Genomic DNA, 23,131 nt, shown 5'->3' with positions numbered 1-23,131 from the left:
AGCTATAATTGTTATTAAATTATGGTTTCACACAATCTTTCAGTGTGTACGTAGCTTTAAGGGAACCTAAAGTGAGCATGATATGGAGGCAGCCATATTTATTACCTTTTAAAGGGAACCTGAAGGGAGAAGTATATGGAGGCTGGCTATTCATTTCCGTTTAAACAATAGCAGTTGCCGGGCATGCAGCTAATCTTCCATAAAATGAGCTTTATTGTGCTCGCTACACACGCCTCTGAAGAAGCTAAAACTAGTGAAACAGTAATCAGGCGGACCGCAGCCACCATCATGCCCCACTACCAAACTCTTACTCCAAATGGGTATGTGCATTTTATATAAACAATCTGTGCATGAAGAGGTTTACATGAGCCGAGCACAATAAAGCTCATATTATGGAATGTGAATGCAGTGCCAGACTCTATGGTCTTTACACTTTATTATGGACATTGATCTATCTTTCCTAGTCTAGAGCACGCTGACATCTATCCATAATAATACCCAAAGAGTCCTATTGTGGATCCTGTATTTGTATATTGCACTCTGCCGTAGTGCCTGCCACTGTCATTTCTCCTTCATTGCTATGCATGCTTGTTCAGAGACTACAGCTAAAAGTATTAGAGGCAGATTATCAACAGGATAACCAGGCAGGCAACTGGTACTGTTTTAAAGGAAGTATGGCAGCCTCCATATAACTCCACTTCAGGTCCTCTTTAACTTCTCAAACACATACTTGCTGCAGATAAGGTATTCTGGTAAAAGATTAGCAGGACAGACAAAACTAAAAGATGAAAAAAATGACATGCCATTAGCAGGTTTCATAAACCTCTCACTTTATGGTCACACTGACAGTTTAACTGTGTGGTTACCATGTGGTCAGGAGTCTTCAGTCATACTGGGTACTGCATGGCTCAAATGCTGTCCTCCCTGGTCTATCCCCCCCCCCCCCCCCCATCACCAACAAATGTCTGCTGTCACACAGTGATCCTAATGCCTTGGCCTTCCCTGACATGATGCAGTCTTCTTAATATATCCAAAAGCGGCATATCATTTGCAGGAAATGTGTATGCAAGCTAGAATCATCTACATTTCATTCACCATCTCTGGCTTGTATTTTAACCTCCACACAGGTGGGTTTCTGGATGTTTTGTCAACTTTAAAAAGTAGTACTTTCATTAGCTTAATCACTAGAAGACAAAGGAGACATATTTCATTCAAGGGTAACTATGTCACTTTCATAAGGTTCACCATTTGCTTGAGTTCAGCATCTACAGATAGAAGGTGAAAATCTTGTTAGCACTGCTCTTGGATGAGGAGTACCACCTTAATGAAAATGGGCTAACTGCTTAAAGGACAACTGTAGTGAGAGGTATACGGAGGCTGCCATATTTATTTCATTTTAAACAATACTAGTTGCCTTGCATAGCAGCCCCGCTGGTCTATTTGGCTGCAGTAGAGTCTGAATAAAACCAGAAACAAGCATGCAGCAAAATCTTGAGCGTTACTGCAGAATAATACAATCTACAATACTAGAATGGCAGGAACAGATTGTTACTGAGAGCATTCCTCTTGGCCAAAACACAGAGGAAATAAAGTTGGCGCAAAGCCTGAAATATCGGTTTCTCAGAGGTACAAGACCTCTTACGTACACCTAGGAATGGCAAAGCTCTAAACCCTGGCAGAGTTTTATCTAGTGTGTGTGTGTGTGTACGGGTCTTTAGAGAAGGACCTCATAGAACGTAAAGGTTTGAACACAACACTTTCTCAACAAGTCTGCATACTTCTTAAAGTACACTTGTGAGTTTTGAAAAAGAAAAAATAAATAAAATAAAAATTAAATACTTATCTTGGGAGTCGGAAGATTCTGGATCCTATTGAGGCTTCCCCAGTCTTCATCTGCCAGCTCGATCCAGCGCTGAGACCCTCGAGCCAATAGCAACAATAACATTCACAGATGCACTACTAGGGTATTTCTGCTTGGTCTCTGGTGGGAATAGCCGAGTCTAATCGGGTCCACTTTACTGTGCAGGCGGCTTGTGCCTCTGTAGTAGAGAGGAAATGTAGGGCTTGTCGGTTTCCGACAGAGCCCGCTAGAAAGCTCCCAGTGCGCAACCGCAGGAGCAGCAGCAAGAGGCCTTTTTGGGGGGGAGCCAGCGCTGGATCTCGTCTGCCGAGGAGGAATGGGGAAGCCTCATTAGGATCCAGAGGCATTCCCCTTCCAAGGTAAATACCCCCTAGGGGCACTTTTTTCCCCTTCAGGCACACCTTAAAATGTGTTCAAGATACTGTATACTTTCCTAGCAACTTTTGAGAACTGTATTTGAATCTCACCAGATTCACATCAGCATGAATGACATTTTACATTTGCAAAAAAACAAACAATTCTCTGTACCACCTCCTGATATTCAAATGTATATAAGCTGTGTGTTCGTAACATCTTGTCAGTCTACAGGAAGAGAGTCTGAGGGCTTATTAGCCAAAAGCCTACTCTTTTTCCATCATGGTTTACAACTTCTAGCTCTAATTTACTTAGAACCCGTTCACACTGCAGGAACACAGGAAAATGCATAATCGGATGATGAGCGCATTATTGATAGGATGCATTCACAGTGTCAGACCGTGAACGCAGCATGCACTGGGGAGAATGCACAGTCCACTCTGACCTGCTGCATTTTCTGCAATCGTATCTCGAGCGTGCCACAAATCAGATGCAAGTAAAGCCTATGGAAACAGATGCTGCCCGTTCCCACTAGGATGATCACCGCATGCAGAATGCCGACTTGCATATCTGGTGTATTCTGTTCCGCCGCCGCTGACACCTACTGTTTGTTCCAAATCGTGTTGGAGCCCAGCAGAAACCTCCTTGTAGGGCTCCCGTTGATCTTTTACAATCCAACAGGGCATACCCTACTTCTGCTAGGCTCAGCTCAGTGGACAGTGGCATACAAAGAAAATGGGTGGCGACACACATGCAACGGATGCAGAATGGCAGGTAGGTTAACAATACCAGTGCATCCTGAGGTGATGAGCTTACCACACAGTTTCTGCATCTGCTGCATTTGCAGTGTAGTGTGAACCAGGCCTTAGACATCTTAAAGGCGTACTCTTAAGTGAAAAGAGACAGAAGAAAGGGACTGAATCCCGGCACTGTTGATGTAGTGTTACAAGCAATCTTCTTCATTTCACAATGCAAAATGCATCACGATGAAGGCATGTATCAGAACATACCAGAGATTTGGACAGTGGGTGGTAGGTGAAGGGTGCTAGTATTGCAGCAGTTTCGTGACAAAGCCTCGGAAGAAGTGCCAGAAGGCATGAAATGGATGCCAGGCAAGCACCCTTCACCCACTGCATTGTGAAATAAAGACTGCTTGTAACAGCACATCAGTAGTGTTGGGATTCAGTTCCTGGCTTTCTCTACTCTTGTCATCTAATTTTCATCCCAGAGAACGCTGTTACTTTGAGCATACAGGCGCCATCTTACACAGCGAATCCATAGCTTTACTGTAGTGTCAGTTGGTTAACCCTCCCCCTCCCCACACACACTTTTCTAATAAGTGTGACCTGATATGACTCACATTTAAGCAGCAAATCTTTACTATTTAGTACCTGTCAATTTTGAATCAACCATTTCCAGGGTTGCTTGGACACCAATGACCTCACTGGAGATTCTTGAAGCTCTCTGGAAGTGTTTTTACGAATCAGGCCTTGTATGTTCTCAACAGGGCTGTGGAGTCGGAGTCGAGGAGTCGGGGCAATTTTGGGCACCCGGAGTCGGAGTCGTTGGTTTCATAAACTGAGGAGTCGGAGTCGGATGATTTTTGTACAAAATCCACAGCCCTGTTAAGTATTAGGCTAAGGAGTCGGAGTCATTTTGGGTACGGAGTCGGAGTTTGAGTCGGAGTTTCATAAACTGAGGAGTCGGAGTCGGAAGATTTTTGTTACTAAAACAGGTTTTTTCCCCCCTCACATAATATGGAAGGCTGAAAGCTGACTTAGGTAACCGTTATGTGCACATATTTCTGATGGGCACATTAGATTGTAAACCAGTGAATGGTTGCATGTACTTATTTAATGTACAATACTATACAGTACTTTACTAATGGAATAATAAAGACTTGTACACACACTAGACTGTCCAATATTCTAGCATGTGTACTACAGATGTTCCCTGAAGTCTGCAGAAGAGCACCTGCTATGCAATGCTGCAATTTAGTTATCCGCAAGACAAATTTTGTTCCCGCAAGCCTGTCCGCAGAAATTGCCGCCTCATGCCACTAATCGGGAACCAAAAGTTACCTTCGTAGCCGCATATTGCGGCTTTGTAGAAGGGGGGGGGGGGGGGGGTTAGCTTCAGGAGGGGGATTTAGGGTTAGGCGGCACCAGGAGGCGGGGTGGGGGTGTTAAGGTTAGGCACCACCAGAAAAGGGTTCTGAATGACAGTAGGATTCGGTTTAGCCTTAGTAAAATATCTGTAAATATTACCGATATTTTACTATCAAATGCAGTAGTAGAATATCACTAAGTTTAGAGATATTTTACTAGCAGCAATCAACTGCGCCCTTTTTTCCAGGTGCATTTTTTACATGTATGCACAGACAGAATGCTGTGTCTTTACCATACAATGTGTATTCTTGCAGCGGAAGTGAAGCACACTTCCAATGTGCTGTATGCATTGAATCCCACGTATGAGGCCTCGTTCACATCATTTAGCGCAGATGGCTGTGCGATCAGAACGCAACGCGTCCGATCGCACGCCATCTGCGCTCCTATGCGCTGCAGATCCCATTCATTACAATGAATGGGATCTGCGCTGCGATTCCCAAAAATGCGTGCAGCACGCAATAGCGCAATCGCGTTGCCACGCAGCGCATATGATGGGAACGGTAGAAGGGCTGTCTATGCACTTCGACCGCTCTTGCGTGTTGCACACTATACACGCTGACAAAATGCGCACGGCAGCACGTATAGTCTGAACGAGGCCTTACGTGCGATGCTGCTTTTAGTTACAGTACAGTATGAAAGGACCCCAAGTCTTTCAGTATCCATGAAATAGTAGAAAACATTACCAATCACCATTATATCTCATGTTCAAGCCATATCATTAAAGGCCGGTTCACACGATGCCTGGCGGTGCTTACCGCCAAGCGTCCGTAACTCATCTGCAAAGCTCCCATTCAAGTGAATGGGAGCATTTACATCGTGCAGTTACCGTCAATTACGCAAACGCGGCATTCCGATACCAATTTTCCCCATCGTTTCAGGTGACCCTGGACGCCTCATGCGGCTTCTAGGGTCGATTCACTGCCGCCTCTCCATATCCCTTGTGGGGATGAAAACCGCCAATCACAATGGGATGCCGACAATCGCCACAGAAAGCCCCTGAATGAGACGAAGCGAGAGTAGATGAGACGACACAACAGCAGCCGCCCATCTGAACCGGCCCTAAAACAGAAGAGGAATCAGTACCTTCCCAAGTAGCAAATTGAAAATAAACTAGTTACATTACATTAGAAACATTTGCTTAAAAAAATAAATAAAAAGTAGGGTGAGGTTTTAGCTTTCCCATTTAGAACAAAGGTTCATTTTAAAAGCAGGTACTTGCTGCCAGCTTCCTTGGAACCAAACTCCTCATTACCACAATGAACATTTAAGTAATGTAGTTCAAAGAGCACAAATGTACAAGTAACCCTTCACAATCAGACTCTGGCTGCAAAGAGCCCGACAACACTAACATTTCATAAACTAAACCTTCACTGACAGAACATGAAAGATGACATTGCCGACCCAATTACAGTAAAATAAAAATACTGTAAATGCTTGGTTGTTACAAGGACTATCTTTTTGCTTTTACCAGTTAAAGGGAACATAAACTGAGAGGCATATGGATGGTTCCTTTTAAACAATACCATTTGCTTGGCAGTCCTGCTGATCTCTTTGGCTGCTGTAGTGGCTGATTCACACCTGAAACAAGCATGCAGCTAATCCAGCTTGACTTCAGTCAGAGCACCTGATCTACATGCCTGTTGAGGGGCTGTGGCTAAAAGTATTAGAGATACAGGATCAGCAGGAGAGTCAGGTAACTGGTATTTTAAAATGAAAAAAAAAATCCATATCCATCTCAGTTTAGGTTCCCTTTAAGGCAGGAACACGAGTTCTGCCAGTTCAAGCAGGAGATAGACAGTGTGGAGTCAGAACACTTGATTTATATTCTTGTTCTATGCTAATGATTTAGAGGAACCTTAAAGTGAACCTCCGGACTAAAAATCTACTCAGCCGAACTGAAAAGGCTTGGTGCACAGCATCAAAAAACTTTGTTTTTCTTACCAAAGCATAATTTTTAGCTGCATTTATAGCTAAGCTCCATCCATCAAAGAAAACTGCTCGGGTTTTTTTCCCTGATGCTGTGCAAAGCATGATGAGATTGCCTACATTATTCACGTTGCCTAGCAACTGGGAGGGGTGATCAGCACACAGGACAGTTGGAACTGTGACTCACACTCCCTGTCACCTCCTTTCAACCAAAAAGATGGCTGCCCTGATGAAATCAAACATTTGCCTGTTCTTTTAAAACAGGGTGGGTAAGAGATTATATTACCTATCTATTTTAATTAACATAACTAATGTAACTTAATGACAGTATATTTGTTTAGGCCGGAGTTCCTCTTTATTGCACATACTGTAACTAAATTAAATAGCTTATTTTTTTACCCACTTCATTTATAAATTTAGACAATGTTTGCCCATTGTAAAATCTTCTAACTTGTCCTGATTTACATTCCTAAATCTATCACAGAAGTTAGCATCTTTAATGCTGGCAAGGCGAATCATGCTGAATATACCAAACACCCTTCCCCCTGTGAAGTGAGCAGGAACATCACATGATCTCAGAGCTGCTGCATTTTATTGGACCATTTCTAACCTGCATTAATCTCCACAATACCAGCATTGACTAGGCATTATTAGCGTTTTAGTGTCCATTCCCTTTTATGAACCATCACCACCAATGTCACCTTTGCAGTAGAGTAACTTTACATGGACTGTGCACTGAAACCAATACACAGAAAATCTATTCTACTTCCACCCTGCCAAGAGCAAAATGTTCTACTGGCATTTGAGCAAAAGCTACAATTTTAAACACTTAAAGGCATCTTTCTTTGCACATTATGTCTATATTGGGTATATGGAGAAGATTAACAAGCTTAGATGGATGAGTCACACTGCCAACTTGGCAGCCAAAGCTATTTTGGCTTAACGTTAGCTCTGTTGGCAAGCACAATTTGTAGTCAGCATCCCACAACTTTAATGGTAAGTATGTATTATTGTAAGGCGGATAACTGTAGTCTGACACATAGTGCAACTGCACTGAAATATGTCTCTTCAGCCAAAAAAATATTAAAGGCAAAGTATGATGTAAGATACAGCTTTAAAGTCCCCAACACTTGTCCTCCACCCTGGTAAAATGTGCATCACCAGCAAGTTCGAATATGTAAAATGTTACTAGCCATCTGTATCCAGTAGCATGGGGCTTGTAAGCCAAGGACTCTAAATTCCACCCCAAGCCTATTACCACTTTTTAGCTACATATACAGTTTGCATGAATGTTAGGCGCAACAATCCTGCATCACCCAATAGCTCACCAATAATCAGTGTACATCTGCACTGCTTGGTTCCACCTCAGCGCACTACTGAAAAGGAGAATGCAGATGTCAGGACACTTTTGCACATGCTATGCGGTCACCCAAAATTATCATAAACAACCATATGGAATGAAAATCGAGTGTAGGTAGCTTGACAGTTTATGTACACAGGTGTGTATATTTTGCATGGGATCTACATTTTTGAAGCACTTGAAACAGCTCTTCAACACAGAGCTTGACTTTGAATAGAACATCATAAGGGCCTGTTTCCACTTGTGCTGGCATTCGTCTATGAGATGGACAGCGGCACTTATGCTGATGCGAATATGCATTCAAATACCTGTAGCTATGCACAGCTATGGGGATTCAGATGCCTTGTCTGAGAATAATTCAGTCAGCTCTCTTTTTTTGCTGTAAACAAATTTCAAAGCAGCCTATTTATTGTATTTATAAAGCGCCAACATATTATGCAGTGCTGTACATTAGTTACTATTGATTTCAAAAGGCTGTGATTCCCCATGCAAATCAACCCCTAGTGGGATCCAATGAAGTAGAAAACAAGGAAGGAGGCACCGCTTCTTTTGTAAAATCCCTTTATTCCGGTGGGGGAAGATGCAGGTACATGGCAGTGGGGGCAACAGATGCCTGACAGCTGTTTCGCTGGTTTAAACCAGCTTCTTCAGAGGCAGATTGTACAATCTGCCTCTGAAGAAGCTGGTTTAAACCAGCGAAACAGCTGTCAGGCATCTGTTGCCCCCACTGCCATGTACCTGCATCTTCCCCCACCGGAATAAAGGGATTTTACAAAAGAAGCGGTGCCTCCTTCCTTGTTTTCTACTTCATTGGATCCTAAGCTGTCTTCTGGACGTGCACGCTCTTGGTTCCCATCTCCGGTGCGTCTGCCCTGCTGCATTTGGTGCCAGGTACTGTGCCTCCTTTTCTACAACCCCTAGTGGGAATGAGCCCTAAATCTGCACTATAGCTGCATCCAGGGCTGTGAAGTCGGTACAAAAATCGGACTCCTCAGTTTAGGATTCCGCCGCAGACTCCTCTAATTTACATAGTACGATCCTGTTGATTAAAAGTATGCAACATAAAAAGTATTTCATCACTGCCAAAACTTAGGAATTTTAAAGCTATATTAAGGAGACATCTGCTTTTGGGAACAAAAGGCTCCTGGCCAGGAAGCTGACACTCTACCCTGCCGGTCACCCATTCATACAGAATTGGTACTGGAGCTGACAATAGTTACATGTGTTAACATTCAAATGCACTTGTTTAACTCCTTCCACTCTCACGGGACAAGTATCTACATTCTTGAAAATCTCATCTGAGCTCCCGGGAGCATAGATCCTCGTCCTTATCTGTGTACGCCTGTCGCATCCTTATCTGTGTACGCCTGTGATTGTGCAAAGATTGGGGAATAGGAACATAGGTTCCTAAACCTAATCCAAGTGTTTCAATTAACCACCCCTGGCGTTCAATTTCCCCAGGATTTCCGTGCAAAAAGTGTTTCAATTAATTTCCAACCATTTTTTTTTTTTTTTTTGCAATCAATTTTTTTTTATATTGAATGCAATACAGGTTATTGTATTGAATTCAATAAAAAAAAAAAGTGTTTGCTGCAAGAGGTTGATGACGCTGTGTGACCCTGGTGTCATCAACGCCGATCGGTGGGGGACGTCATCGCCGATGGAGAAGCAAAATCTGGGTAAGCAATCAGAGGTACGCGACGAGGGATCAGCACGCCAATGGTGAGTTTAAGACCCAGATGTGTAGCCAGGTATATAGGTAGCCAGATGTGTCCCCCTCCCGATTTCCTGCTCCCCCGTCGGAAGCCCCTCTATGGGGGGCTCCCCTCTATGCGGTGGGCGGGGTCACTTCTATGCGGTGGGCGGGGGGGGGGGGGGTTCCCTTTCTGTATGGGAGTTGTCCCCCTTCTGTGTGGGCTGGTGGCCGGGCGGGGGCTCCCCCTCTATGCGGTGGGGTCCCTTCTGTACGGGCTGGTGGCCGGCCGGGGACTCCCCCTCTATGGGAGGAATCCCCTTCTATGCGGGCGGGCTGTGGGGGGCCTCTCTCCCTCCCTCGTACCATCTCCTCACCCTCCCTCCCGATCACCTCTTCTTTAACCCCCAACCCCCCCCCCCCAGGGGGAGGGAGAGAGGCCACCCACAGCCCGCACGCATAGAAGGGGACTCCCCCCATAGAGGGGAGAGTCCCCGCTTGGCCACCAGCCCATACAAAAGGGACCCCCCCCCCGCCCACCGCATAGAGGGGGGAGCACCCGCCCGGCCACCAGTCCGCACAGAAGGGGGACAACTCCCATAGAGAAAGGGAACCGCCCCGCCGCATAGAAGGGACCCTGATGAGGGAAAAGTGAAGCCGGTGGGACAGACAAACAGGAAATCTCCTTTGCAGTATTGACGAGCTCAGCTCGTCAATACCACTTTCAGCATGTTTCTGCTGGACGAGCCAGGCTAGTCAATACCGCCAGGAAGGCTACAATGATTATTGATGCAATGAGCAACACAAACATTCCATTGTAAAAATGATAGTTCTTTCATTTCCTGTTGGCTGGAACAAGCAGATGGAGCTGCGTAACAACCAGACTGGAAAATGTGTGGGGAGATCTAGAGGCTAAAATACAATAAAAAAATAATACAAATCTTTATTACCTATCCCTATAACAAACCCATTAATTAATGATGCTCCTTCCAAATGTAAGTGACGGAATTTAAAAGACGATACATAAATTATTACTTTAGGGACTCCGCTTTTAAACTACGTATGCTATGAGGGTGTATTACTGTTATTTTTGCACCCAAGCACAGCACAGAGCCGCCCATCTTCTGGAGAACTCGGCCCCCAGAAGACTTCCAAAGCCACCCACGTCGGGGTATTCAAACCGGGGTGACATCACTGGAATCATGAGAGGAGCAGGAAGGCTCTATAGGACCCTGAGCCTTCCCTCTCCATAGGTTTTTTTTATTTATTTTTTTTAAGCTTTACATTAGCTTTAACAGACAATGCACTGCAGATGTGTTGTCAATATAATGCAATGACAACGCATCCATTACAGCACACAAGGCACTGCTGCATGCATTTTCAGTGCCTTTACAATGAGAAAGACATGGAAACTGCCCAGCAACTGATCCGCCAGTGAAGTTCACACTATGAGCATTGCTTAATGGCTACGCTACATCAAGAGCACAGTGTAGCATGCACTCTGCACAGTATAATGTTGACATTACTTTTCATAGTATGAAGACTGCTATAGTAACGTGCATATTTGTAAACATGCCCATAGAATTGTATGGGCAGTGTGTTCACATCCAGCAACACAGTGTGAACTCGCCCTTTCGCGTGGAACAGGCCCTTTCTGCAGTATCATGGAATATGCTCCACAGCAGTCCCTTTAACTGGCATCATGTAAGGACCTTTCTTTTACTGAATGCATTAGCAATGTATTATAGGTTTTTAAATGTACATAACATTTTGGTAAGAATGTATTTTTTCCATTGAAATCTATAACCTACCTGGTGCATCAGTTCACCAGGGCTGGTCTCTTCACTGCAGACTCCCAGGCTGCTGATTAGTTCTTCTGTCTCTCAGATGGAAACCAGAGGTGATGCGAGTAGCAGAAGGAGGAGTATTCTCTCTCCACTGAAGCAACACCTTCCTGCTGACTGTGAGCCACTGCACTATTTTCTGAGGTTCACAAGCTCTTTAAAAGGGAACCTGAAGCAAGAGGAATATGAAGGCTGCTTCATTCTCTAATAAATAATACCAATTGCCTGACTTCTGTGCTGATGCTCTGCTTCAAATACTTTAAGGTTGGGAACACACTTAGCAGAAACTTTAGCTTTGCGGGAAACACAGTGTTTATGCATATAATGTTAGTCACTGGGCCTCATAAAAAAAACGCATACGCGTTGTGTTAAATATGCAGTTTTAAAAACGCTGGTTTTGTTGCACATTTTTAAAAACGCATCAAAAACGCACATAATGAAAATCAATGGTAACGCAGAGGTATTGCGTTTTGTGTGCTTTTTTTTTTTTCTTTAAAACAGGTTTTATGATGCATTTCCGCTTCCTGTTGACTTCCTTGTGATTTGCATAAAACGCATACAAAAAAAAATGCATGAAAAACGCATATGCGTTTTGTATATGCGAACCACAAACGCATTAAAACAAATGCAAGAAAAAAAATGCATGTGCGGGGGAAAAAAAAAAAACGCACAAAAAAAATGCAAAAAGGCACAAGACAGAAAACGTGACCTTTCACGCACTGACAAGTGTGCACCCAGCCTAAGTCTCTGGCCCAGAATGAGCACACAGATCAGAAACTTGTGACTGTGGTCTGAATGCAAGCTGCATGCTTGTTGCAGGGGTGTGACTCAAAAACAACTAAAGCCTAAAGCCTAGCAGGACAGCCAGGCAACTGGCATTGTTTATAAGGGAGCAAATACTGTATAGCAATCTCAGTACACCTTTCACTTCAAGTTTCCTTTAAGTGAGAGGAGTACAGAGGGTTCGTTTAAAATTAATCCATGTCAGACACTGTGTCCACTAAGGCCTCTTTTCTACAGGTAGCTGATCTGCACGCTTGTCGGGGGGCTAAAGTAAGGTCTAATAGTGGTCACTAATAATCCAATCTTTTTTTGAACAATCTTACCAAATCTATGTAGTAGAAAGGTAAATTATTGAATGGATACTGTAGGCCAGGATGTCAAACTCAAAATACACAGCGAGACAAAATTGAACACTGGCACAGAGTCGCGGGCCAACCTCAGTGTTCAGTGGCCACCATCTCCCTCTCTTATACAGTTCCCTGGTGTCTAATAGACCCCTCCCTCATACAGTTGTCTGGTTCCCCCTTCCCTCCCCTATACAGTTTTCTGGTGTCTAGTGGTCCTCCCTATACCATATGGCTTTCTTGGTGATCCAGGGCTTCACCTCCAATATTGCTTCCCTGGTGGTCTAGAGTGGGCCAAACATAGTGCAAAGTGGAGAAACCACTTGAGACCGATTTGATGACTTTGGCCCACAGGCCATTGTTTGACATGTATGCCCTAGGCAGTCCATTAAATTACATAGAAATGGTAAGATTGGACAAAAAAAAAAAAAAAAAAAAAGTGGGCACCCTAACACTTTCTCTGCAGCACTTTTCATTTCAAGTACTACCATGGCAGGAAAAAACGCAGCACTCTTTTTAGCGCAGCTACCTCCAATAATAATAATATAGTGTTTGTATGCATGTATGTTCAGGTGGGTGGGTTTTCTCGAACCATAAGTCTGCCCGAAGGCTACTTCTCTACTATTGTTATTTCTGTCAATTTCCACACAAGCAAATTTGGATGAATATTACAGCTTATTGAACATCGATAGTCTGCATCCAAATTTGATCAAGGGGGAAAACGGAAAGGAGGACAAGTAACATAAAAGTGTATCATGCTGGGGCGTGCACTATAGTGCATATGTTGTTCTGATCGTGCACCTCTGCTTGCGCTCCCATAGCCAGTAGCATTCTGGTCCATAAAGACTTATAACCAGGGATGTAGAGTCAGTGGTTTCATAAACTGAGCAGTCAGAGTCGGGTGATTTTTGCCAGGGCTCTGGAATTAGAGTCAACGAGTCTGAGACATTTTTAGGGTATCTGAAGTCTGAGTTGTGGTTTCATATACTGAGGAGTCAGATGATTTTTGTACTGACTCCAAAGCCCTGTTTGGAGACGCACGGCCACAGCAGCACGTGCGCTGTAGAGTGTGATTTGGGCAATCACAGCCTTTAATTGTGGTGACATCAAGGGAATGGAGGGGACCTGGAGGACAACAAGGGACTTCAAAGACTGCAGAGTACTGGAAGAAGCACCAGGTAAGTAAAAGGCAACTTTTGTCCCCACTTCAGTCTTCCTTTAAGAGGGTCAAATATTGGGGTTGACTTGTACATAAGGTAAACTTATATCCAGTAAGTGTGACGCCAAAACTCATCTGTTAATAAGCAGGATTGCAGTGAATTCTTAATAACCTCCTAGGCACTAATCTTGGGTGGCTAGATAAGTGTCATTGTCACTGTGTCAGCAGTGTAAATGTACAGCAGTTCAAGCGTCAGAACTGTTTGGTATTAATAATTCACATGAACACAGTCTTTCGTCTTCACATCATTCTCTTAAGAGTATTGATTTTTATTCCAGAAACCACAAGACGTCCTTGGAAATTGAACAAAATACAGAAACAGCTGCATCAACAGAAGAGAAAAGATTCCTCTAATTAAAATAATTTACAACATACCACAGTGGCTGCGGATTTCAGAGATGACATCAAATGATGCTGCAGCAGAAGAATAAATCAACCAAGGACAGTAGAGGTGAATTGAAAATTAAATCTCCAAGTACATACATTATTCTAGTCTTGTGCACTCCATAGCATGCCTGTTTCTTGATCAGCTTGTGTCGAATCACTTGTAAGGCTACGGACTCACTGTGGATCGCTGCTGCGCTTTGCAACTGTGCAAGAATTTTATGCAGCGGTCCACAAAGTAGCAGGTACCACAATTTCTGGGCGGTTTTAAAATGCAGGTTTTCGTGGGAATAAAGATTAATATACTTAATGGGTGTCTCAATATCAGTCTTCTGGTCCGTAGCACCGCCCCCTAGCTTCAATTAGAGAAGTGCCTGTGACCTCTTGTGCTCGGGCAGGGCTAAAAGCAGGAAATTGGAACATCTGGCAAGGTATATTAAAATGTAAAATAGAAACTGACAACTAGAGAAAAAGTCAAACGTTAGGCGACAGGTGCACATTTCCAGGAGCCTTGGCTTCTAGTTATTTGGGTGTTACAATGGATTATTGGCTATTAACCTTGCCTTGCAACACTACAGTTCTAGGTTCAAATCTGAACCTAGGACACCATCTGTACAGATTTTGAATGAGATGGTTTTCCCTCCACTCTGGTCACCTCCTAAAAACATACTAATTACTCCTAATCCTTCGACTGTGCTGGGGGATATTACATTATTGCTATGGTAGGGATAAGATTATAAGCAGGGCTGTGGAGTGAATACAAAAATGTTCAGACTCCAACTCCTCGGTTTATGAAACCACGACTCCGACACCAACTCTGACTCCAGGTATCCAAAATGGCTCCGACTCCTTAGTCTAATACTTAACAGGGCTGTGGAATTTGTACAAAAATCATCCGATTGACTCCTCAGTTTATGAAATCAACGACCCCAACTCCGGGTACCCAAAAATGCCCCGACTCCACAGCCCTGATTATAAGCCCATTTTAGATGGTGACATGACTGTACTATGAAGCGAAGTGCATAAAAAATACCTGGCTCCTTCAGTTTGCCCATGCCCTAGTTATCATTTGAACTCAAATATAAGCAGATATATTTTTTAACCCAAGAATGTCATCTCACGTCTTAAATCTCAGATTATAGCCTGGTAAACTTGCAGAGTTATAAGCAGCAAGAGCTCAGCGACACCAGCAGTGTGTACCCTGCAGATGGCGCAGAAGAGTATGCAGGAGGGCATTCGCCATGGCTCTTCAGTTCAACCCGTAAACATGCTTGTGTATTCTGAATCCCCCTGCTGAAAGTCATTCAGCCCCAATTTAGGATTCATACAACCTCATTGCAAAAGTCTGAACCAAATAATGATGACAGAGGAGAGTGGAATCCAAAACTAGGCCAAATGACAGAAACTGCAGGGAGACCAGTAAAAGAGATATGGGTGTGCAGCACTGAAGGGACACCCAGTGGCTCTAGGAAGGAGAGGCCGTCACTGCTAATCATCCTGCAGTGTGCTCTGCTGTAGACTCTGCATTATGAAGAGACCCGCAGCAGCAGGAATAGCAAGGCAGCAGCTGGGTAGGAGCAACAGAAATGGTAAGAGAACCAGTGTGGCAGCAGACCCAGTGGTGGCCAAGTAAAGCCCACTTCCTCCTGCCCAGTGGGGCCGTAAGTTTACACTAAGCTAGGTTCATTTTATTTTGTAACTGCTATGCAACTCACAGCAGTGTTAAAAGTGAAAGAAGTAAACGTAAACCATTAGCACCTCCCCATTCTCCACCTGCAGTACGTGTAACACGAAATCGTGACTGAAGAGGTATTAACAAGGCCCTTCCTACATTTGGATTTCATCAAGATTGCCAGCAAAGCCACACAGCACAATGTAGATCAGCCTACAATTAATATGGCCACACACCTGTCGATCTGTCACCAGATCCACCATTAGAAAGATTCCTTTCTGATCGAATCTGATCAGAGAGGGATCCATTTCCTGCCCCCACACAGCTGACAGATTTCCAGTAGATGTCAGCATGAATTGTATTGGAAATTGCCCTAGGGCTTCCCTCCATGTAAAGTGTACACTCCACTTGTGGTGAGTGTTGCACGCTCACCTATCACGCCTCCTCTGGTGTCTGCCATTTTTCTGAATGTTTATCGGCAAAAATCCAAGTAATGTATGGGCAACCCTTACTGTCGGTAAACTGGCAGCATCTTTTGCTAGAAGGAATCAATTTGGATTTAAAATGAATTATACAGAAATTGTTGCTTTTTATCTTCTCCTTTCAAGATATGGCATCTCTCACTCAACTGGAAACACTTCTTGATATTTAAAAGTACAATACAGGACAACTATTTCCAAGAAACCACTTTCTGATGTTGATGCTTGCCTTGTGGAATCTATCACTTATTGCTAAAGGTAGCCATACACTTAAAGAGGAACTCCAGTGAAAATAATGTAATAAAGTGCTTCATTTTTACAATAATTATGTATAAATGATTTAGTCAGTGTTTGCCAATTGTAAAATCTTTTAAATCCCTGATTTACATTCTGACATTACATGGTGACATTTTTACTGTTGGCAGGTGATGTAGCTGTTGCATGTTTTTTTGGCAGTTGGAAACAGCTGTAAACAGCAATTTCCCACAATGCAGCAAGGCTCACAGACAAAAAACTGCCAAGAGTACCACGGTCCTCAGAGTTTCTTGTGAGAGGGGTTTCACCACAATATCAGCCATACAGCGCTCCCTGATGGTCTGTTTGTGAAAAGGAATAAATTTCTCATGTAAAAGGGGTATCAGCTACTGATTGGGATAAAGTTCAATTCTTGGTCAGAGTTTCTCTTAAAGATGGCCACTAGATTCAGTCATCAGATCTCTCTCTGACTGAAAACTGACCAGAGAAGGATCTATAACTGCCACACAGATTTTCAATAGATTTCAGCATGCTGGATCTTTAAAGTGTACCAGAGCTCAAATAATAGTAAGAATCAATACTTACCCCAGGCTTCCTTCAGCCCCATAAGCATGCACAGAAGACCCAGATTGACGCGACTGAACGGCAGACCACAAGAGGACGATGAAGGACTCACACGTGCTTATGGGGCTGGAAGATGCCCCGGGTAAGTATCGATCCTTGCTATTATTTGAGCTCTGGTGTACTTTAAACAACATGTATGGGGCAGCTGTACATTGCAAGATTCTCAGCTACAGTGTCTCCAGCCATCTCAGACACCTAGTTTAATCTAGCATATGTAGGAGGCTTTAGCCCACGGTAAAGTAACAACATAAATCAATGGGGGCTGATGCAAATGTAAATTAGTAAGAAAGGCTTCAACAAGCAATTTAACGGTGTGGATACTTGTTGAATGTCATAATTCACCCCTCCCTTCAACCCCACAATAAGAGAATGTAATGATCCCACATAGTGAAAACAAGTGTGCTATATTCTTCCTCTTCAGCAACGCGGTAACAATTCCCTCTCCTCAGACAGAGAAGTGTTAGCTTCTGGAAGTGAGATGTGAGGCAGAGGAGACTGCTGGACAGGGTGTGGCCGAGCTGCCACTCAACCCTTCTCCCACTGGGATGTATGAAGTGATGTAGGCGCAGACTGAGAAGGGGCTTGGTTTCACTGGCAGGCTTCCAGACACTGAGGTGGAGCCTGACAATATTTGAATCAATTTTCAAACAGCTATAACAGAGGCTCCAAAGGAAAAAAAAAAATAAGCAAATTTGGCATCCCTGGTCTTACTAAACCCCTCCACTGCTGGCTGGGACTCTTCTTCTTGTGGCAGCATTCCCCTCCTTGTACGAGCTCTGCTGCACTGTGCCTGTGTAAGTCCTTGCTGTGCCTGCACAGTACAAACACAGAACATTTATATTGCGCTTTTCTCCTGGCGAACTCAAAGCACCAGAGCTGCAGCCACAAGGATGCTCTCTATAGGCAGTAGCAGTGTTAGGGAGTCTTGCCCAAGGTCTCCTTCTGAATAGGTGCTGGCTTACCGAACAGGCAGAGCCGAGATTTGAACCCTGGTCTCCCATGTCAGAGGCAGAGCCCTTAACCATTACACTATCCAGTAGAACCAAGGCTGTACATGAGCAGCTTTTTGTCAATATGCCGTGCCCCTGCCCGCTGGGACTCGCGCAGACGCTGTGTGGCTGCACTTATACAAAAAGAAGATCGTAGTCATGAGCAACATATATGATATTGCCAAGAGACCCAGAGGTTTCACCACAATATCAGCCATCTATGGTCATCTAATATCGATGATCTACTTGAAAGGTAAAGATTTCTCATACCGATTAGGATGAAGTTCTGGGTTAAAGTTCTTCGTTAAGTGCGCCAGACAAAGTATTCTACTTGTAACGAACTACTTGTGTTGAAGGAGAATCACATGACCAACTTTGCAGGCAATGGAAACACAAAAGAGGCGGCCCTTTAAATCTGTGCAGCGTTTGGTTAGTCATGTTCACATAGGACATGATGAACAGATTATTCGTCCACAAATATCTAGGCACAAGCTGACTTATGGTGACTACACCCTACTGTACTCCATACAGCCAATTTATTTTTTACAAGACTGTGGCAAAACAAGACTTACAAAATTTCCCAGTGAAGCCAACAGTCAGGCCTCTTGCACACTACATGAGATTCCGATTTTGTATACAATCCGATTTTTGATTGATTAAAAAAAAACGTAGCAGCATGCAGTACTTTTTTAATTGTAAGATACAAATTTCGAATACAGTTTCAGATTTTTCCAGATCTCCAAGAGGCCTTAGAAATCATAGTGTAGTAAAGTACCTAGAGAGAGATTACTTTTAAAATGTTTGTCTTTTAGCACTAAATTTAAATCAGCTGAGATGTGATCTAAGGAATAGTACACATGCTGGATAGTTCTCAGCCGATCCGCACATGCCCAGCAAAAGGAAGCACAGTCAGGCAGATTCTATCAGTGATTGAATCTGCCAGGAACCTAATGCTGGGCATACACGGCTCGATTTAGCAGCTCGATTCTCCCGCCCGATCCCGCAGTAGATTCTCTTATCTTCCCCTCATTTTTTCTCATCTTTTTCCATTGGCCTCAATGTGGAATTGATCTCGGAAACGATCGGGCGGGAGATCGGACGTGTCGTAAATTTTCTATCGAGTCATCTAAATGGCTCAGAATCGAGCTGTGCATTCCCAGCATTAGACCCTAAAATATCAGACTGATCAAATGTCAGACGGACTGGTAAATATCAAAAGTGCAGTGGGTTGAGGTATAAGCAAATACTTACCACACCTCCCAGTTCCCCTCCACCACTCGCCGTTTTCCTACACTTAGTCCCAGTGACTCCAAACTCTCTGCTCCCTGTGGCTGCGTAGTGATGTCACAGGACAGGAGTGTGCTTGCTCCCCCCACTCCTGCATCCCATAGTGCGCACTCCACTGCAGTGAGTATCCCTTGCTGAGTGAAGACACGGGGGGGGGGGGGGGGGGGAACAAGCTCGATCCTGCCCTGTGACATCACTCTGCATGGCTACAGGGGAGCTGAACAGACATACTGCACATTCGCGGCACAGCATGTATGTGTTTGGAATTGCTGAGGATTATATAATTTGATTAATATGGAGTCGCCGAGGATAACAGGACTAAGTGTAGGGAAATGGCAAGTGATGGAGGGGAACGGGAGGTGCGATTAATTTCTTATGCCCTCCCGCCCCCCCCCCGTCTGTCGGCTCTGGTATCCTTTAAATCTAAAATACCTGCATTACCGGGATCTGTGGTCACTGGTAGAGACATAGCCGAATATGAAGAAGTAAAAATCTCATTCCCCTGCGATGTCTAGACACACATCCATAAGTAACGTCCACCAAACTGAAAGTACATGCTAAGTAGCCAACAAATTTGCTGTATTTTTCTTTGATGTATGGAGGAATCAAAAAGCTTCAGTTTGCTAACCAAGCAAAGAAGGAATCTTCTATGTAACAATTACTGATTGTAAGCAACAGAATTCCTCCCACCCAATATGAGGCAACTATGCATTTTGGTTGCCACCAGCGCTGACTGTATTGTGACCTGGGGAGGAATTGTGGTCTCTGCACTGAAAACATGATAACTACACAGGCAATACAAACTGTAATTCTGCTTTAAGAAAAAAGATTAGTGTAAACAAAAAGGGAAAACACAACTTTTAGCCAAGTAATTACAACACTGGCAAAGAGTCAGTGAAACACTCCCTGCAAGACATCTGCTGTAAAAACTAATATATTCTGCTTAATGAGCTGTCTTTGGAACGCGCTCTCAGGACAGCTTGCTATAGCAGAACAGCTTGGCCACTGGATGGAAGTTTTAAAAGACGAAGAATCAATAACCTCAGTGCTAGTGTTTTTCAAAGAAGCTGGAACTAGAAAATATAAATTATTTTGTAGCAGGATAACAGAGGCGCCAGGTAGAGTAAAATTAATTAAAATCGTTAAAAAAGGGTGAAGTGGGTGGACTCACCTCCCTTCTGGAAGAAATGGCCGGACAACGGGCAAGTTACTTGCAATAATAACTCCAAAAGTGCAACGCTTTTCACGGGTAACAGTCCCGCTTCTTCAGGCAAACGATTTTTGGAGGGTACACTGTCTGGTCAAGAGCTGGGTATAGATACCATTACATTAACATACTACACCATATCGGGCTCTCGGTTTCCCTCTCTTCACATGGAAAATATAAATAACTGATCAATCAAGAAGGCCCTACTTGAACTTTGATTTATCAGGATTCTATTGAGATGGATGGAGACGTAAACTGTATTGAAAAGGAAAAAATTGTTTTATCTACTAATTTTTTTTTTTGTTAATGATAGCTTTTCATAATTATATTAGCCTTGTTTAATGCTTTTTGCATGAAAGAAAAAGATGCCGTTGTGATGATCGCTGGTGATCAGCAAAGCGCTGCTGCTAATATATCCATAGGGATACATTCTCACTGCAGCGTTTGCAATTTGAATCAAATCAAGAAAACCACACACCAAGAAGTGGAGTAGTGCTGGTGCTGAGTTTATTGTTCCAATGCGCACATTTACAATTATGATTCGTCCAATGCGACGATCATTTCGGGGCCAGATAGGACCCCTTTGTCAAGGCACAAACAGACAAAGCAGATATGTTTTGTCTGTCTGTGCCTTGACAAAGGGGTCCTATCTGGCCCCGAAACGGATTGAACGAATCATAATTGTATATGTGTGCATTGGGACAATAAACGTAATTGCTCCTCAAGATGTCTTTGTGTGGATCCCCTTTTTGATTGTTGCAATTTGATTCAATCGCTAACTCACTGCATGCAGTGCTTTGGGGGCGATTGTGTTGAGATTCTCGTTCTATTGAATGGTAATCAGATTTGCGATAAAAATGCAAAATTTTGAGTCGCGCGAGTTGCACTTCAAATGTGAACCAGCCCTGACAACTTGTATTGTCTAGGCTGCTGCTCAGCTAAGCTACTGGTAGCCAGAAAAGGCAGATGGGCATCACTAGACACTAGTAAAGGTAGCACTAGGAGGACACTGACATATAGGAACAAAAGATGAGCAGAGACTGCTCGGTAGCCTCCCTGGGCAGTAGATTATTAGATCTTCTCCTGCTCAATGCTTATATGTACTACACAGAAATACACTAAGGATTCCAACAACCAGGCCAAATAATAAATTGCAGATAGTAATAGTACAGCCAACCGAAGTATAAAAGTAAAAGGTGGTGAAAGTTTCTCAGGTCAGGAAGCACATTTCACCACTGCATTGCACGCACATTCCCTCAGGCACCTCACTGCACTTTCCAGGAACAACAGTTTGGCAGACTGCACAGAGGTCACTGAAGTGATTAGTGTGAACCATAACATAACCCAGTCATTTGCTTTATCAGCCATATGGTCTTACAATTACTCTTCCCAATTCCTGTGGGTGATTCAACACATGTTGCACAACAAAGTAAAAGAATCAGAGACATTCCACACATTCATAGTATCTTCCTGTTTAGTATGGTTTCATATACCTTGTATGGACAAAACACAGGCCAGAGGCAAAGCTAGGTGGATTAATATAACTCTTTCCCTTGTGGAATTTAAATATGTCATTTTGAAACAATGCTCCATTTTCTGCTACAAGTAGATTCTAAGTAAAACCAAAGGACTTTATAAAATGTACTCAGGTAGATTTAGGCATACTGCAGCTATGGAAAATTGGAAAACTGCAGAGTTCATATTTTATGATCTGCAAAGGGAAAAAAAGCAAGATGGTTGCCATATATGGGATCATTTTGATTTTTTCATAGTTGTCAAAACAACATTCCTAGTTTGTTAAAAAGAAGAAGGAAGAAAAAAAAAAAAAAAAAGAAAAGAAATATTCCAAGGTTGTCAAAAGTGGCTCTCATCACTCATGTAAACCTCTAAAAAGCAGAACCCCAACTCTCAATTTCATTTTTCTCACAGGCACCTCAACATCAATCTGATTTGATGAGTGTGATGTCCAGCTTCCTTTCACATCCCAAAAACATGACAAGTTAATTGGCGGACCCCTAAATTGGCCCTACAGATAAACATTAATGACTATAGTAAGGATTAGGTTGTGAGCTCTCCTGAGGACCAGTCAGTGACAAAACTATATACTTTGCAGAAGATGCCAGCGCTATAAAAATACAAAAATAATAATAATAATAATCTTGAGGAGAAGCACTTGTTAAATTAAAAAAAGGGGGGGGGGTCATGTGCATATGAGAATTTGCAAGCTCCTTAACCAATAACTTCACTACATAATAATTAACTTCTAAATATGCATCCTATACATATTAAAGCAGCTAACTGTAGATGTTTCTCTCCATTCACAAATGAATGGATTTTTTTCAATGGTGTTTGCATTATGAGTTCTTTGTATCAGATGATGAAGCGTGTTCAGTCACAGGGTGGAAGAATCTCCACCCTCACATTATAGAAAGCAACATGAATGTGAGCTTGCCGCATAAACAAGAGGACTCGCTAAGCAGGAGGGCCCTGTGCTCTAAAAAGTATAAGCTCAACTTCCAGGCAGTGTCGTGAATGAAAAAGTACTCTGCATTTCAGCTGCAATACACAAACAAACACACACACACACACACACACACACACACACACACACACACACACACACACACACACACTTCAGCACTGTTTACTGAACAATACCAAATGTTATGGTAAAATGCATAC

General features: G+C 43.3%; 1 protein-coding gene and 1 long non-coding RNA gene across 4 annotated transcripts in view; one reads left to right on the top strand and one right to left on the bottom strand.

Moving 5' to 3' along the window:
- Window positions 1-14,039, top strand: part of LOC137546185 (uncharacterized) — a 147,110-nt gene extending 133,071 nt beyond the window's left edge. The window contains exon 4 of the long non-coding RNA XR_011026193.1: window positions 13,831-14,039. This is a non-coding gene — a long non-coding RNA (uncharacterized lncRNA). The remainder of the gene's footprint in view (window positions 1-13,830) is intronic.
- LIMS1 (LIM zinc finger domain containing 1) overlaps window positions 1-23,131 on the bottom strand; it is a 139,718-nt gene that overhangs the window by 108,072 nt on the left and 8,515 nt on the right. The window contains exon 1 of one of the 3 annotated variants that reach the window (XM_068268289.1): window positions 11,174-11,195. The exons of the other annotated variants lie outside the window; for them this stretch is intronic. The gene's annotated coding sequence lies outside the window, so the exon portion shown is untranslated. Of the gene's footprint in view, window positions 1-11,173; window positions 11,196-23,131 lie in introns of those variants that run through there. 3 annotated transcript variants of the gene reach the window in all.

The sequence above is a fragment of the Hyperolius riggenbachi genome, chromosome 2 (assembly GCF_040937935.1).
Source record: "Hyperolius riggenbachi isolate aHypRig1 chromosome 2, aHypRig1.pri, whole genome shotgun sequence".
NCBI lineage: Eukaryota > Metazoa > Chordata > Amphibia > Anura > Hyperoliidae > Hyperolius > Hyperolius riggenbachi.
The sequence above is the reverse complement of the archived record's forward strand: the minus strand, read 5'-3'. Positions and strand labels throughout refer to the sequence as shown.